The sequence below is a fragment of the Herpailurus yagouaroundi genome, unplaced genomic scaffold (genome assembly GCF_014898765.1).
Source record: "Herpailurus yagouaroundi ecotype Mexico unplaced genomic scaffold, PumYag 140, whole genome shotgun sequence".
In the NCBI taxonomy this organism is placed as follows: Eukaryota; Metazoa; Chordata; class Mammalia; order Carnivora; family Felidae; genus Herpailurus; species Herpailurus yagouaroundi.
In genome coordinates, this window is record NW_024412395.1 from 31,182,928 (window position 1) to 31,202,111 (window position 19,184).

Genomic DNA, 19,184 nt, shown 5'->3' on the forward strand with positions numbered 1-19,184 from the left:
GATTTTAAAGTAAAAACAAACAAAACCAGAAATTTTTATTCAAAAAGGATCAAGGTTCTGTCCAGCATGTAAAGAGCTTGGAGGTTGACACTCTTCTCTTCATAGCTAGAAAAAACTTGAACAAACTGAAAAACAACAACTCTTCTTAGATCTGTAAGAATGAGGTCAGAGGGCACTGTGTCTTCCAGTATTAGACACAGGCAGATATAGAGAATCATAGCTTACTGGAGCAGAAGCCCAGGTACAGAGACTGCACTGGAGGCAGTTCCAAAGTATACGAAATTAGAATGTGATTGACAATTTGCTAGAGGTTCAATGTTAAAAAGCTTAAGAGTTAAAAACTCCAGGAGGGCCAGTCTTAGGGAAGACACCACACTTATTCTGAGTTTTACCTCGAAGTACCCTTCCAGGTTCTCTAGACACTTCTGATCTTCTAACAAGGATCAGAAAAAATTTCCTCCTGTTGCAACAGGGATACGGGAAAAGTAGACACACTGAAATATATCTAGAGCATTCTGTCCTCTTTAACAAGGGTTGCCTGCAAAGCAAATTATTTTACCAGAGTCCAGCTCTCTTAGGGAAGGGAAATACCCAACTCTAGCCCCTTCTTCCCTTCATGACTCCCCTAAAGGGGTAATGTGTGTGTTACTTGTTGAGGGTGGGGGAATCTGAGAAGTACCTGTATAGGTACTATGTTCAGGGGCATAGGCTCTCTTACACACAAAACTGAGACCTAATTACAGGAATATATGATGCTTCTCCTCCCTCAACATCTTCCCACCACATTAACAGGGCTCCTGTATTAAAGTAGGGGTTTACAAGTGAAAGAACTCTCAGACCTTGTTTACGAAATCTCTAGGGAATTCCAAAGAAAACAGTTGGAGACAAAAGCAAGAACACAAGAAGAAATTTTAGTTTCTGACACCTAAGGGTGCAGCAAACAATAAACACAACTAATTTTAAGCTGAATAAACATAAAAATCTCACACTAAAGGCTTACTTACCTCAGTTCTTTATAGACAGTACATCATTTCTGGCTTTCAACAAAATGTTACAAGGCACACTAAAAGGAAAAAAGACATAGCCTGAAAAGACAAAATGAGGCTCAGATGTGACTAAGATTTTGGAATTAGCAGACTGGCAGTATAAAACAACTACAACTAACATGTTAAGGGCTCTAATGGAAAAAGCAGGTATCATGCAATTACAAACAAGCATTGTAAGCAGAGATGGAATTTCTAAGAATGAATCAAGAGGAAACAGCAAAAATCAGCCATCAGCACTGATCCTTTAAACATTAAAATGGTAATAAGGCAAAATTATGAACAACATCTCTGCCCACAAATTTGATCCCTAGATGAAATGGACCATTTCTTTGAAAGGCACAATCTAACAAAATGTATGCAAGAAAAATAATCTGAATATGTTTATATGTATTAAAGAAATCGAGTCAATAAATAACCTTCCAAAACAGAAACCATCAGGCCCAGATAGGTTCACTGGTAAACTCCACCAAACATTTAAGGAACAAATGATAGTAATTCCCTACTAATGATAAGTCTCTTCCAGGAAATAAAGGTGAATGAATACATTCTAACTAATTGTATGAGGTAAGCATTACCTTAATAGGAAAACCAGACAATGACATTACAAGAAAGGAAAACTACATACCAGTATCTCTCATGAATACAGATGCAAAAATTCTCAACAAAGTAGTAGTGAACTAAATCACACAATACATAAAAATAAGTGGGATCCATTCTAACTATGCCAGACTCATTCACCATTCCTAAAACAAATGATTAATCCATAACAACAATAGAATAAAAGAAGAAAAATATGATTTTATCAAGAGATACAGAAAAAGCATTTCAGAAAATCCAATACCAATTCAAAAATACATCAGGACTAGAAGGGAATTTCTTTAATGCTAAAAACATCTAAAAAAATATATCTACAGCTAACACCATTTTTAATAGTGAGAAATTACATGATTTCCCACTCAGATCAAGAAGGATCACCACTGGTATTCAAAATGATACTTGAACACTTAGCTAATGCAGTAAGACAAGAAAAGGAAATAAAATGTATACAGACAGGGAGGAAGAAATAAAATCATCTCTTTGTAGATGGTAAGATCATGAATGGAGAAAATCCCAAAGAATACACACACACTATTGGAATTAATAAACTACTGAAGCAAAGTTGTAGGATACAAGGTTAATATACCAATGTCAACTACTTTCTACATGAGGAAAACTAAAAAAAATCTGATTAAAAAAAATCAAAGTGGACCTAAATACATGAACAGATATTCCATTTACACGGATAAGAAGACTCAGTATTGAGGGGCGCCTTGGTGGCGCAGTCGGTTAAGCGTCAGCCAGGTCACGATCTTGCAGTTCGTGAGTTCGAGCCCTGCGTCAGGCTCTGGGCTGATGGCTCAGAGCCTGGAGCCTGTTTCCGATTCTGTGTCTCCTTCTCTCTCTGCCCCTCCCCCGTTCATGCTCTGTCTCTCTCTGTCCCAAAAATAAATAAAAAAGTTGAAAAAAAAATAAAAAAAAAAGACTCAGTATTGTTATTATGTCAGTTCTTTCAATCTTAATCTATAGATTCAATGAAATCCCAATCAAAATTCTAAAGTTATTCTGTAGATATAAACTGATTTTAAAGTTTACGTGGAAAGGAAAAAGACACAGAAGAGCCAATATGATATTGCAAGAGAACAAAGTTGGAGGTCAGAAACTACCCTACTACAAGACTTACTATAAAGCTAAAGTAACATATACAATTGACCCTTGAGCAACAACGGTTAAACTGCTTGGATCCACTTATACACACACATTTTTTTTTCTTTTAATAAATATAGTACAATACTGTAAGTGTATTTTCTCTTCCTTATGATTTTCTTAACATTTTCTTTTTTCTAGGTTATTTTAAGAATATAGCATATATCACATATAACATACAAAACAGGTATTATCAACTGTTTATGTTATCAGTAGTTAAGACTTCCAGTCAACAGTAGGCTATTGGTAGTGAAGTTTTGGGAGGAACTAAAAGTTACACACTCATTTTAAACTGTACAGGCAGTTGCAACCCTAAAACTTGTGTTGTTCAAGGGTCAACTGCAGAGTATAGTAATGGTGAAAAAATAGAAAAATAAATAAATAAATAGAACAAAATAGAAACCCAGATATAGACTCACAAAAATATTTTTGACAAAGAAGAGAAGATAATTCAAAAGATAAAAGTCTAAAGGTACTGGAACTGGATATCCACAGGTAAAAAACTGAGTTGACAGAGCACTTAAACCTCACAAAAATTAAATGTAACATACACCTATACATTAAACACAAAACCGTAGAACTTCTAAAAAGGAACACAGAAAAAAATCTGTGTGACTTTGTGTCTGGCAGTGAATTTTTAGGTACAACACCAAAAGCACAATCTAGAAAAGAAAAAAATTGATAAACTGAATTTTAAATTAAAACCTTTTGCTCTATAAAAGACACTGTTAAGAGAATGAAGACAAGCCACAGACTGATAAAAAAATACTTGCAAAACACAGATTTGATAAAAGACTGGTATACAAAACATACAACAACATTTAAACAATAAAATGGAAAAAAAGCAACCCAGTTAAAAAAATGGACAAAAGATCTGGACACCTTACCAAATAAAATATATAGGTGATAAGCATATGAAAAGATGCTCAGTATTATATGTCACTAGAAAATTGCATATTAAAACAATGATATTTCTGCTCTATACCTGATAGAATGTCTAAACCCAAAAATGATGACATCAAATGCTGGTGAGGACATACAATAATAAGAACTGATTCACGGCAGACTAGAATGTAAAATGGTACATCTACTTTGGAAGAGTTTGGCAGTTCCTTACAAAATGAAGCATACTCTTACCACACAATCTGGAAATCAGACATGTTGGTATTTATCCAAATGAGTTAAAGACTTATGTCCATACAAAACCTGCACCAGATTGTTTGTAACAATTTTATTCATAACTACAAAAAAGTGGAAACAAAGATATCCTTTAATAGGTAAATGGATCAACCAACTGTGATACATCCATAAGATGAAATATTATTTGCTGCTAAGAAGAAATGAGCTATCAAGACATGAGAAGAAATGAAGGAAAGTTAGACACATATTGCTAGGAGCAAAGGACAATTTGAAAAAGGATACCCACTGTATCATTCCAGCTCTATGGATGGAAAAGGCTAACCTATGGAGATACTCAGAAAGATCATGGTTGCCAAGAATTCAAGAGAAGGGAAAAATGGGTGGAGCACAGAAGACTTTTAGGACAGCTAAATGATTTTCCTGTGATACTGTCACAGTGGGTATATGTGATAATACATTTCTCAAAACGTGTAATGTACAACTCACAGAGTAAACCTTAATCTAAACTATGAACTTTTCTTAATACTAATGTATCAATACTGGTACATCAATGGTAACAAACATACCACTCTAGGCAAGAAGCTAATAATAAGGTAAACTGGGTTAATGCTAGGGGACCTAGGCCAGTAGGAATATGGAAAATTGTTGTACTCTCAAATTAATTTTTCTCTAAACCCTTAAACTGCTCTAAAAAAGTTTATTAAAAAAAATCCAAAAGAAAGGAAGAAATGATCAAAAGTCACCATTCTTACTCTTCCATGTGGACAACTATGGTGACCCCAAAAAACATGCAAAAATACACACTCAAAACTGCTTTACTCTTTTTAATGATAATTTGTGAAAAACAGAGATGAAAACACAAACTTACAGAAGATTTGTGAAAATGAAATGTAAGTACCAAAAACATAGTTTCAAGTTACTAATACAGATTATAAAATGAAGTAAAAATTTCTGTAAAGTAAAACATATAGACAAAATCTGTTTTAGCAAAATATGACCGTACAGAAATGTTTGCAAAACAATAATGGTAATTCATAGGAAATATTAGCTACTTTAAAAATGCTTTAGGGGTGCCTGGATGGCTCACTTGGTTGAGCGCTGACTTCAGCTCAGGTCATGATCTCAGGGATCATGAGTTCCAGCCCTGTGTAGGCTCTGTGCTGACAACTCAGCCGGGAGACTGCTTCTAATTCTGTCTCCCTCTCTCTCTGCTCCTCCCCTGCTTACGGGCAGGTGCTCTCTCTCTCTCAATCTCTCTCTCTCTCTCTCTCTCTCAAAAATAAAACATGAAAAACACATACTTACACACACACACGAGTAAAAATACTTTAAAACTAATTTATCTGGTGCGCCTGGGTGGCTCGGTCGATTGAGCACCTGACTTCATTCAGCTCAGGTCATGGTATTTCAGTTCCTGAGTTCAAGACCTGCATTGGTCTCCCTGCTGTCATCACAGAGCCCGCTTCAGATCCTCTGTCTCCCTCTCTCCCTGCCCCTTCCCTGCCTCGCACACACACTCTCTCAAAAATTAACAAACGCAAAAAGTAAGAATATTTATATACAAAAATAAGAAAAATTGTTATAGTTTGTTCTTGTCAACACTGATCATGGCACTATTTAGGAACATAAATCCCAGAGGCTGGCAGGTTATTTCTACAATATAAAGCAAATATACACAGTACTATTTTGTAACAGTATGTAATATACTGGAAAGATATTAGTTACATATTATTTCTTTTAAAAGTACACAAGGGGCACTGGGGTGGCTCTTGATTTCAGCTCAGGTCATAATCTCATGGTTTGGGAGTTCAAGCTCCAGGTCAGGCTCTACACTGACAGTATGGAGACTACTTGGGGTTCTCTCTCCCATTCTCTCTGCCCCTCCCATGTCCTCTCTCTCTCTCAAAATAAACATTTTCTTAAAAATAAAAGTACACGGCAAAACTTTATGATCTGGCTGTTAATAAATCCATAGAAACAGATTAAAAGGACTAAAATTACATAAATCAACATCTTAGAATTGTTTCCAGGTGCAGGAATAACAGATTATTTTCATTTTTTCTCACCACTTTTACACTGAATGTATTACCTTTTTTGAATTTTAAAAAATCATGTTGCACATTTAAATCAAGTAATATATAATTTGACTATATAAAGTTTTCAGTGCTAGGACAATAAACATTTTATTTTAGCTTCTAAACATGTTACACATGTAAAATTCATTTCAACCTAAGTTTAATACATGATACCCATCAGACATTGCATCAGGATGATGCTATATATAACACATTGGACAAAAGTCTAATAGTTATTAGCTACAACACAGCTTTTAGAGAAAATACATTGCTTTTTACTCATTGTAAAGTAAGTTGACTAAAACATACACAAACCTAGAAGTGATTACTTTAAGAAAACAATATAAGGTGACATTTCTGGGTCATCTATATTAAAAAATATCTATTTTTACAATGGTGGCAAGATGCGAGAAAGTGAGAATGTGTAGGCACACCAAAAGAAAAGCTAACATACTTAGACCTTTAATCTTGTCAAATCTGATCTCAATCTTTTGGTCAAAACTTCATACTAATCTGTCACATTATTCAAGGAAGAAGTAAAATATCTAAGATTTTATTGTGTTTTTAAGGGACATTGGGATGAGAAGGGACATTGGGAAAAGAATATACTATTAAGGGGAAGAAGAAATCAGGAAAAACTAGCAACCCCAAAAGATGCTTCTTTGAAAATAAGCACCTGGGAAAAATCTGGAGTGAAATGGGGTAATAAAACTGAAATAGAAGGATGAGGAACAATTGTCAGTTCCAGACTTCACCCATTTCCTAGTTTATAATCTTCAACTTGCATCTTATTTTCTCATTTAAGCACTTCATAAAACACAGTCTCATCAGCCAATCCGGTTCAAATAGAATAAACACATAACAAGGTCACTTAATAATCAGTATTTTAATTTGCAATAGAATTCATTTACAAAGCCATCTCTCAAAAATCTACATTCCTAAAACAGTTAAAATTAAAATGGAAGCCTCTATCCCACTCCATCAGAAGACAAGAGATTCTACAGAGTAAGAAAAGGACTTTACATTGGGAGATACCAGACACAACAGAAGGCGAGGATACCATATAAAAAAAAATCAAATGTTGTGATTCTTGTGCTGTTTTCAGCTGGTTCTCAAATCCCTGGCAATCAGGCTTATGCCTTCTGTGAACAGGGTTTCTCATAATAGGCACTAATGACGTTTCGAACTAATGCTTTGCTGTGAGTGGCTGTCTTATGCATTATACGCTGTTCAACAGCATCTGCAGCATCTATCCACCAGTTCTCAATTGCAACTCTTGATAATCAAATGTCTCTGGACATTGCCAAATGTCTTCTGGGAGTCATATTGTCACAGCTGAGAACCACTAACAGGAAAAGGCAAAAGATTAGAGGCAAAAGATTAGAAAATTCTACTCACTGGGTTCTTATTAGCCCAAGAGAAAAGGCTTTCAAATGAATAAAAAGTTGATGTCGGTGATCCCCCCACAAATATGCTCCAGACAAATCCTTCCAGTGAGAACCATTAATAACTAGCAAGCCTCAGCCAAATTCACAGCCTGAAATAGCTTCCTGATGCCCTTTACATAAATTTGAACACACAACCAAGAATCACAAGACAGCTGAGGAAAACTTCTAAGATGAAAGCCTCTGAAACATCCTAACAGAAAGAATAACTTAGGGAAAACCAAGTAAGTAGGGAGAAATAAACTTCAAAAAATTAAATTAAATGCTTAACTCAATTAAACATTCAAAACTTCAATTAAATCCATAAAGAGAAAAAATATCAGGATGCCATTTTAAAAATGCAGAGATCAAAAAAGGTATTGGAAATTAAAAATATAACAACAAAAATTAAAGTCTCAAATGTTTAAAAAATCAAGCAAGTTTCCAAAAAACTGTAAAGCAAGACTGGAAGATGATTTTAAAAATGGGAGAAAAGAAACAGCTCTAAGAGTGTAATATCTAATTGCAGCTTCAGAACCAAAAATAGAGGTAAGGATATTACAGGACAAGTATCAGAAACTTTCTCAGAGGTAAGGAAAACAAGTTGCCAGACAGAAAGAACCCATGAAATGCACAGCAAAGTCACCTCACAACAAACACTGTGACATTTCAGAACACTGGGAACAACAAAGAACATTCTTTAAGCTTCAAACAAAAATAGGGTGCAGAAGCTTCCATAAAGAAGAAAAGAGTGAAATGCAAAGTGTTGAAAATAAGAGTGGCTTCAGATTTTATATCAGACACTAAGAATTCCTTTGCAATTCTGAAGAAAAACATTTCCAACTTAAAATCCTACATCCAAACTAAGTTAGGGTAATCTAAAGATATTTACATACAGAACATAACGCCTCAGACCATTCGCCTCTCAGATGGCTACTGGAGATTGTGACCAAATAATATGAGGATAATCATTAACCTTAATGGATAACCATTAATCTTTTAATGATGATAACCTACGTTAAAGAAATTCTGAAGCATGTACTTAAGCAAAAGAAAACAGATCCTCAAAGAAAACTCAGAGATGCAAAAATTAACATAAAACGAAGAATTACATGGGATACAGGATGTATCACAGAATAGAGAGAGGTTGCATGAGGGGTAACCACATCAAGGAGCCAGCCTAAACTGCAGATCAGAATGTTCTAGGAGAAATTTCTCAGCGATAGTTAAACTGATTTAAAAAAAAAAAATTAAAAAATTGATACTTCTGAACCTATGCAGATGTGCTGACAATAAGCAAGCAGATTGTTCGGGGCTGAATTAATGATAAATATTGAGAAACTACACAGACATAGGATGGTTATTTACCAAAAACTAAGATATCGGTGAAATGATGGGGGGGCGCAGGGCTTGGGTATTTGTGGGAAAAAAACCAAATTTACATCGCTCACTGTGGAAGTCAACGGATAATGCCTAACATGGAAAAATCAAGTGGCAGCATATAAGATGTTATTTGTAAATACAGAGTTAAATATCAAAAGAATTAGCCAAAAAAAAAAGCTTTAAAAGTTTTTGCCCCTAGCGAGGGGGAAGTAAAGGCTTTAACAGTCACTTTTCCAACATCACATCCTCCCTGGGGCCTAGCAAGGTGTGGAGATAAAGGCCCAACCATTTCAACCCACCATGGTGCAATTCTGGTGGGCCACATTCTGGAGAATTGAACCTGTGACAAATAAATTAAGCTTTTTTTTTTTTTTTTAATAAGCCATGTACAAATAGTTAATATTTCAAGTGCATGTTCGTTTACATTTGAAACTTAATACTTAAAAAAAATATTTGAAAATATTTTCTAAATTTTAATTACCTTGGCATCTTATGCTGTAGAGGCCAATTTGATTGAAAAATTTTAAACTAATGTATGACAAGTTAAAACACACAATTTTGGCTGGAAGTAGAAAGATCTTGAAATCAAATCTCAAAAATTAAAAAGAAAAGAAAAGAGGATAAGGGTTCCATATATGGTAATGGCAGATCAGATCAATCCTATTAAAACCAACAAAAAACCTTCACAATAAAAACCAAAGAAACAAAGCAGTATGAAATTACATGCCAAAATACAGGAGGATAAATCAGAAAAATAAACACCATAGTCAGTCACTTTTTCCTGAAGACTTGTACTTATCCAGAAGAAAAGACTGAGAAACAAGAAGAAAGGCTGAACTACCGGTAGCTCTGCTGGACTATGAAGAAAAAAATCGAAGCACAAGACTCACCAAACCCAGATGCAAATAAATCATCACTCAAATTAAAGTTGAGATCTTAAGGAACATCATTTGGATTAGGAAGAACTGGAAGTAAAATGGAACTTGTAGAACTCATGACTTAAGTCCTACTTAAAGTTAAGTGTAAAACAGAATTACTCTGAAGTCCTGAATATGAACTAAGTGACTTGGGACTGGTAGTGTGCCTGTTATCTTTCCTAGGAAAACATGGCTTCTTGAAAAAGATATCATTATCCTAGGACTCACATATTCTTATAATTTTTCAAATCCAACAACTGGCACACAGGCACACATGAAAAACCATGAAACCAAGAAAAATCATAAACCAGCAAAAACAGACCCATTACAAATTAAGAAATTGGAATTACTGGTCACAAACAACAATTATGAATACTGTGCCAATAAAAGCCACAGAAATTTTTAGTAAGTAGCTAGAAACAGTAAGAATAGATATAGGTGATTTACTTCTTAAAAAGACACTGACCCACAGATTCAAGAATTTCAATTAATTCAAAACAGGAAAAAAAAATTCTACACAAAATGCCATAAAGAAATAGAAGAAAACTTAAGACAAAGAAACATTCTTTAAAGATTTCTTCCAAATCAGCCAGTATTAGACTGACAGGTGACTTCTCAAAATCAACAATCAAAAAAAAAAAAAAAAAAGCAAAAACAAAAACCCACAATGGAACATTATCTTCAAGATTCTGAAAAACCACCACAATTCTACAATTTAAAAGACCCAAAACTTTCTTCAAGATTGAAGGTGAAAAAAGACACTTGGAAGGTAAGCAAAAAAATTAAGGTAATTGGCCATCAGTACACCTGAATTAAAAATATTCTAGGGGCTCTGGATGGTTCAGTGGGTTAAGCGTCAGACTGGCTCAGGTCATGATGTCGTGGTCCATGAGTTCGAGCCCTGTGTCGTGCTCTGTGCTGACAGCCCCAAGCCTGGAACCTGTGTAGGATTCTGCGTCTCTGTAGCTCTTGCTGCCCCCACTCACCCCCCAGTTCACCCTCTGTCTCTGACTCTCAAAATATAAATTAAAAAAAAAAAAAAAAGATTCTAAACAGTGTACTAAAAGCAAAAGGAAAAAGATCCTCAAAGAGAATTCAGAGATGCAAAAACAGTTGAGAAAATTCATTTACATACCCAAGTTGTTCCAAACATACTTAAGCATTTTTCAACAACTGAATCAAGTATCAATTTTCAAATTTAAATTAACACTTCATAAAACTAAAAATTCAGTTCCTCAGTAACACTTTTAGCCAGATTTCAAGTGGTCCATAGCCAGCCACAAGCTGGCTACAGTATTGGGTAGCACAAGTATAGAACTTCTTCGAGTTAAAGTTACAAATAAATTTAAAACAATAGGAATTAGCATATAAACCAGTAAGGAATGAAATGAAGATAAAAATCATCCAGGAAGCGAGAAATGCTCCAATTATAGAGAAGATATTTGCGATACTAGTCAAATATTTAAGTAAAACACAGACTACCCAATAGAAACATTGTGACAATTCAAATAAGAAATCCAAACAGCCTACAAATATTTTACAAATTGCTCAAAGTCATTAATAACCAGGGAACTGTAAAAACATAAAGCCACACTCATCATGTTGGCATCAACAAAAGACATCAACTGTTAGTGAGACTGTAGAAAAAAAGCATCTACCATATACTGCTGGTGGGAGTTTAAATTGATCTATTTTGGAAAAGTTTGGCATAATCTCCATTCTACAAAAATGCATACTATGCGTGGAAAAATACATGCACAAGAACATTCACAGTAGCATTGCTCGTAACTGCTAAAAACTGGACACGATCCAAATGCCTATTAATGAGGAGTTACATTAATTGTGGTTTATTCAGAAAAAGACTACATCACACTATAGACATTACTATATAAAATGAAAAAACATGAACAATAGCTAAATGTACTAATTGGGTTAAATATTGGTGACACGTGAGAAAAATAACACATAACGTGTAACTCTTTTTACATACAGGTAAAATACAGATACAATTCATCTGAATCGGGTAGTAATGCCAACACTGGTGGTTAAAAAATACTTAAAATAAATGTAGAAAATAATTACCATAAAAATCCGGTTGCTGTTAACCTCTTGTAGTGGTGAGGCAGGAGGAATATTCAGGAATTGATGGGGGGAGGAGTAGGTCTCCAGTACTAGGAACGTTCTAGTTCTTGACTGTGGTAGTGATCACTCAGTGTTCACTTAATAATTACTCATCGTATTGTATACCTATGATCTGTGCATTTTTTTGCATAGTGAGTATTTTAACGTAAGAAATTAAAATTTGTTACCTAAAGCACTTCTATTACTTTGCTGTGACTTTTTTTCTTTTATAAAATGATATATATTTGGTTACAATATAAACAACACTTTAAGGCACAGGACTCTAGTTTTGATTCCACTCGACAAGATTACTGCACACAAAGAAAGCAGTTAAGTACTAGGCAATGATGCATAAATAGGGTTAATTGCCAAAGCGTAAGTAAAATGTAGAAAACAAGTAACAACTTTAATTGATAGTGTATCCTAAAGAATAATTATTACAGAATTAAATACCTGTGTGAGGAACAAACATGAGGAATTTTAGATTATTGGCCTTAAAAGAAAGTATACAGAATGATAATCTTTCAAAGTACTTTTACAAAAGAAATTAAAGATTGAAATGGTTCTAGTTAAGATTTATGAAATGATGTGAAAAATGGTGTGACTTTACTGAAAAAAAGCCTTAATGATGTAAATACACGAATCCTTTAATAGTCTGAATTATTATCTTATGAGGGAAACATTTCCAGCAAAAATAGGTAGCATTTAATTGAGAAACCAAAGGATCTAAATCCGAGACTAGTAACCAAAAAAACTTAAAGCAAAATATTCATTTAAAAATCACTTATCTACACCATAGAAAAGGAAAAATTTGTGATGTCTCTTCTCTATCAACCGTTACATTCCTCCATATCGAGGACTACACAATCCCATATCGCTTTCTGAGAGCAAGCATAAGCGTTTTGTTGCAGCAACAACGCCAAGCTATAAAGAGGAAATTCCATTCAAGACTTCCCAAGCTTGCTCCCTCCCCAAAAACCACTCCAGAATTCCAAGGAGGGTAGCGAAGTAAGGAATAATGGTCATAATACCTAATACAAGCAACGCATCTAATGCCAGAGTTGTCAAAATTCACACATGGCGCTTCTCTCTTCCCCTGCTCTGAAGCAGTCAACAGTCATCTGCATAGGCTCCAAAGATTCCATTTCTCTCTGACAGCAGTATCACCACATTCCTTACAACCACCATCGGGTGTAGTCAACACCCAGCCAGAGACCTAGTTTCAGGAGGAATCCCTACAAGCTTCAGAGATTTGTAGGCAGCCTCACAGGAAAGCCACGAGACAGAAGTGGCCTTCCAGATTTCTGGCCTGCCTGGCCTAGACAAGCCTGCCCCCTTCCCGCATTCTGAGTCTCCACAACCTTCCGTCCTCATTCTTTTCGATTCGCCTTTCACCACTGGCGACCTTAGGCCTTCGTTTCGAGGCCAGCCTAGCCCATATTACCTCTCACAGAAAAGACGCCCTTACCACGGCAGAGCAGCAATCTAGCCACCACAGGAACCGCTTCACAAGCGCCCCGGGCCGCGTAGTCAGCTCAGCTTCACCTGCCACTGCCAACAGTACACCAATACTCCCGGCATTCCCCGCGCACGCAGCGCGTCTCCCACCCCGCCCCACTCCCGCCCAAACACGTGACCTACATTAGTCTCCGTCCACGCCCACTTCCGTTCCTCCACTTTCCCTTAGGAGGTAGGAGGGGTCACGGGGTTGTTAAAGAGTAGCGACTTCCTCCTACTCCCCGCCCCCGCCCCTCTACCCCCTGCTACAATGTCTTCCGGGTCGCAAGTGCCTCGGAGCCTTCTGGGAAACCAGATCATTTCCTCCCCTCCCCCTCCTCTTGCCTTCAACCAACCAGCCTCCCGTCAGAGAGAGACATGCGCAGTGAGTGCCTCCCGTCTCTTCTACCCGAACCCCCCCTCCCCCCCCCAGCAGAGAGACCCCAGCAGCAGCAGCAGCTGATGATGAAGAGAGAGGCAGTGGCAGAGGGGGGGCACCTTTTATTTCTATTTTTAAAGGGACAGGACACTAATTTTACCCCACTTCAACCTTGAATTGAGGGGGGTGGGGGGAAGGCGGCTGAGTTCCTTCCCCCACCCTCCAGCCCTGAGACCTGAGAGGGGGATTGAGCCTGAGAGAGAAGAAGAAGGAGTTTCTTCTTCTTCGAAAACCCCCATCCACGACTCCTACCCCCTCACCCCTCCACTAGCCTCCCTCCCGAGCCCCCTCCACCCTCCTCTTTGGCCGTGAGAGGAGGAGAGAAAGAGACCAAAAGCCTCTTAGCAACACAGACCCTTCTCTGCTGCTGCTGCTGCTGCTGCTACTGCTGCTGCTGCTTGGCCCTGGCTGGAGACATCTCACTACACCCAGGAGCAGCCACTTCCCCAGCTCTCCTCCTCCTTCGCCTCCTCCTCCTCCACTCCCCCCCCTTTATTACCCTTTGTGTCATCCTCCACAGCTCCAGGGAAGGCACTCAAAAGTGGGGGGCAGGAAAGGTAAGTGTGTCTGTGGGGGCTTCATTGCCTTCCTCTGGCTCTGACTTTAACTCCGGGGCAACAGTAGCACCAAACCACATACGCAGTGGAGCTCCGGGGTGAGGAGGGGGTGGTGCTGGGGGGGGGGGGGGGGGGAGGGGGGGTTGGAGTGGGGAGGGGTGTGTGAGGTGGGTGCCCATCCTGTCAGAGGAGGAAGGGCACTTTTATTTTTATTTGCTGTTGTCAAAAGTGGTTTCTCTTCTCCAGCTAACATCTGATTGTGTCTTGCTCCAATGGGGGAAAATACAAAAACAACCCCCTCCTTCCTCCAATGAGGCGCCAGGGAAAGAGACAGAAAGAGGCACACTTTCTAGATGTCACTTGAAAAAATTCATTTGGAGAGCTTTTTTCCTTTTTCCCCAGGAAAAGCTCCACTGCATTTGTTTCTGAGTGGGAAAATGTCGGGATCTGGATTGTATTGGAACTGCTTATCCATTTGTAGACCTGAGTGTTTTCCCCTTTTTGGTTCTGTATGTGATTTGGAAATTGACTTCAGTGTTGGAACAGACTTGATTGGTTTTTGCTTTCTGGGTTTAATTTTTCTTTCTTTCTTTCTTTTTCTTTTTCTTTTTCTTTCTTTCTTTTTTTTCTTTTTTTTTTTTTGTTGTGTCTGACTTGCATGGGAGATTTCAAATTTTTAGTTGATAGAGGCCTTTGGTTAGGTTTTGACTTGTATTACAGCCTTTTTTGTTAAATGTTTGTTTCATATATTAGCATATAAAGTTCAAAGCTTAAAATGCTTAAAGTTTCAATACCACTAGTATTGTCTCTCCTTACATAGGTTCTTGATATTTTCCACAAGATGAGAATGTTAGCTATTTTGTAATTAATCTGGATATTTTTCTTATCTTTGTAACTTGTCTGAACAAGTAATCCCCATTGAAAACTTTATGTTGTTCTGGCTTCATGGAAGGCCAAACCTCTCCATCAATAGTTTGCTGGATTGGTACCACTTTCAATTTTAACTGAATTATTTATTTACTGTTGTAAATTGAGATGAGTTTTTCATCTCTTGGGGTACTGAACCAAATTGCTCACTATATGTGAAAGGAGACAAATTTCAAAAATATATTTTCATGAGTCAAATCATGAAGTTGTAGTTAGTATATTCACTGTAGTTTAGACATAAATTGAAAGATAAATTCAGGTTTAGGTTTATAGAATAACAGTCTTCATAAAAATCACTGTGGCTTTCGATTTCAGTGCTGTATTTTATTTCACAAATGCTAGAAAGTATGTTTCCAATATAGGCCTTTTACTAGAGCTTACATTGGAAAGTGTTATTTTGTTTCATACATACATTTCTTTATCCTTTCCTTGAAGATGGATGCACACATTCATATATTCTCTCTCTCTCTCTCTCACACACACACACACACACTCTCTCTCTCTCTCTCTCTCTCTCTCTCTCTCTCTGTCACACACACACACACACACACACACACACACACACATACACACACCCTTTTTTGTAACTGCATTGGTATCTCTGATCCCGTAATTTATGTCAGCAAAAAATATTCTTCTGTAAAACAGCAATTTTATGATCAGACTGATAATATGAAAACAGCAATTTGATCAAATAGAAAGGATTGAAGAAAAATAAATCTAGATGGATATTTGACATAAATATTATAAAACAGGATAATACTTTTAATTTTTATTTTTTTATGGCAAAGCCAAAATATAATAAGCTTATATTTTAGTGGCAGAAAAGCATTGCAAATGTAGAAACTTGTTCTGTAAATTTTCATTAATGTGTACAAGAGTAGACATTTAGACACAGGAAAAAAGCTCTGTAGCAATAAACAATATGGCCTTATTTCCTTCCTTTCTGTTATAAATTTGAACAATTTCTTACCTTTCTCTAAGGTGTAATTGGTGCATTTCAGCAGAAATCTGTGTCAAGTTCAAGTTTTTCTCCCAACATCAATACTAATATTCCAGGTCCACCTAGGATTTCTTGTCCTCACTCTAATACCTCAGCAACCTTAACATAAGAGGGAGAAAGTAGAACTTAGTGAAGAAATCAATTTTAAATAAGGCGAATTGTGCAGATAATTGGATGGTGGTTGCCCCGTCGGCAGCTGAGTGAAAATTTACAGTCTTGAGTATAATACCTTTACTTAATATATGTCTGCTTTTCTTTTGAAAACATTCCTTTATCTCACCACTCCCTGGCTAACCCTGTATAATTTGAGATTTCCAGACTTCCTCTGAGTTGGATAATGATTTATGTTTAAAAAACCTTTTTTATTCTAGCTTATTTTTTAAATATTAAGACATAATTTAAGATTGTAATTTTCATCTAAGTGACATCTTGGAGGTCACTTTATCCAACTCTTCGTTTTCCATTTTGCTGAAGTTCAGAGAGTTTGTGGAACTTACCTAGGTTCCAAGGCCTGTAAGTGGGCAGAGCATGGACCAGAGAACTTAGGTCTCTTAACATTTCCTGTGCTACACGACCTCATTTTCTTTTGTTGGAAATGAAACTGTCATTCACAATTTTGTCTATAGCACTTAAGGATTTTATGTGGAGGCGTATTTTCCTAAGAATATTTAGGTAAATAGCTTTAAGCCAAAATTTTGTCTATTTATAATTCAATAATTTGTTGATTTAGAAGGTACTGATTTCTCTCATTGTGGATAGTTACTATTTTGAGAATTATTTGTTTCCCTTGATGCTTATGTTTTCTCTGCACTTCTAATTAATCAGTAAATATGCTTTTTACGCTTGGATTAGAGACATATATATAATAATGACCCATATTGTATTATAAACATTTACCTGCTAGTCTTGCTTTGTGAACCACTTAAGACTAAAGATTTGTATCTTAAGATTGACATCCCTCACGGTACAGTGTCCGGTGCACAGTAGGCCCTACTGATTAATTGCCATAATTGGTATTAGAGTTAGGCATATTTGAATTTCTTTACTCCCATATGTGGGGTTCCTTTCCTTTCTTCCTTTTTCCTTTCCTCTCCTCCCTGCTACAATTTCTTCATTACTATGAATTTTTTTTTCTTTATTTTTACTGTAGCTGTCACTTTTTCTATTAGCCAAATTAAATCCTGTTAATAATATAGTACTCATAGAAAGTAAAAACATATTCCCTCTAATCCTGTACAGGATACAATTTGACAAAAGTAATTTATTTTTAGTGAGAGATTTCAAAAAATTCCTATTAAAAATATCCTAGCAAATATTCAAGATACACTTAAATTTCATTTCATTGAGAGACTAGCGCGATAGGTTACTAGAATGATTAGGCCACTTTTACCAGCTCTATAAAGCAACTGTTACTTAGGTGACATGTTTCCCTGACTTTGTTTTTTTGGTCCTTACCCAGACACTTATCAACTTTCCAGTTTTCTATGGATATGAAGATTTACTCCTAGTCATCAGTGGGACCCCATGAAGTCAGCCAGAAAGCCTATGTCCAACTTATGTACCTTTGCAAACTTGTCTGGATTTTGAATGTATGTGCAAAACAGATTGTACTTAGGTATTCATTAAACATCTTTTGAGCATCTACTGTCTGTCAGGCACTGTGCTAGGCATCTGAGAAACAAGGATGGTCCCTACAGTTTAATGTGAAGAGGTATTTTAATTGTATTCCACAAGTATATTGGTCATAACTTTATTTTGATGTTTCTAAATAAATTTTATATTAACTAAATAAATGGATACTGTTAGGTGGAAAAATGCATGTTTAAGAAGGATTTTGCTGTATTTTATTAAGATAGAAATATATAATGAAAAATTTTCCACTTAATACTGTATTCTGGGGCTCTCTATTCTGTATATAATTCACTAATTTTAGACCATAAAAATAGTCTATGTGACCATCATTACTAGTATTTTATTGATACATACTTTTATTTGAAGATTATCAACATTGTTTATTGAAGTATCTCTTATAAAATTATTCCAAAACAAAAAACAAACCCCAAACTCTCCAAACTTAAACTTTTTTTTCTCAAAAGTAACTTCTCTTCTTACATTTCATATACCAGGTTATCTTTCATGGTTCATTGGAATACATGGTACATCATTTTCATTTTGATCATTTAGTTATTTTCTGTAGTTTAAGCTAACAGTATAATTTATTTATCATGGAATAATTATGGTATATACTGTTCAGGAGTTTTGGAATTTTTATTGTGTACTAGATAAATTCCTCCGAGATCCTCATTAGAAACTTCCCAGTTCTACCTCTAAATTGGTTAGTTGCAATTATTAATCCTATGTTATGTAACTTCAGTAAAATGAGTTATTAATTTCTTAGTTAATGGATGTTTCAAAACCAAAGAATACTATCTTGGTTCCTATCATGGCTTTCGTATGTAATTTAAAGATTAGAGAGAGATTTCCTGGATTTTCTTTGTCCTTCTTCAACTGTACCTCTTAGAGTAATATTGATTCACAATTTGGAAGGAGGAGGAGCTTGGGCTCCCTTGCTGGTACAGTATCTTGTGCAGGTAAATAGATTCCTGAAGGTCAATCTGATTCAAAGTCATTCTTAACTTTTATTTTAGTACTAATCATAATTACCATTTATTATAAGTATCTAATACTGTGACAAATCTAACAAAACACTCATCCTGTGAATTTTGAACATTGTTCCCATGTTACAAATGGGGAAACCCATTACTGACAAAACAGCATTTTACATATAGCAGCAAAATATTCAATCACAGTAAATTCATAACTTTTTAATTTAGAATACAGACACAGTAACTTTTATCAGTCAGTGATTTCTCTGGTAAACATCAGTAAAATCATTGCCCCAGTAGCTTATT

General features: G+C 36.0%; 1 protein-coding gene and 1 long non-coding RNA gene across 7 annotated transcripts in view; one reads left to right on the forward strand and one right to left on the reverse strand.

Annotated features, from left to right (window-relative positions):
* The window catches only part of ORC4 (origin recognition complex subunit 4), an 82,232-nt gene extending 68,797 nt beyond the window's left edge, over positions 1 to 13,435 (reverse strand). For 2 of the 6 annotated variants that reach the window (XM_040475001.1, XM_040474997.1), the window contains exon 1: positions 13,318 to 13,435. The gene's annotated coding sequence lies outside the window, so the exon portion shown is untranslated. Of the gene's footprint in view, positions 1 to 1,004; positions 1,086 to 11,810; positions 11,983 to 13,317 lie in introns of all 6 variants that reach the window. The other 4 variants (XM_040474998.1, XM_040475002.1, XM_040474999.1 and 1 more) reach the window with 4 other exon arrangements.
* Positions 13,436 to 13,721: 286 nt separating this feature from the next.
* On the forward strand, positions 13,722 to 18,886 carry LOC121030541 (uncharacterized). Its single transcript, XR_005790288.1, has 2 exons — positions 13,722 to 14,342; positions 17,732 to 18,886. It is a non-coding gene; the product is annotated as an uncharacterized LOC121030541 (long non-coding RNA).
* Positions 18,887 to 19,184: the final 298 nt, after the last annotated feature.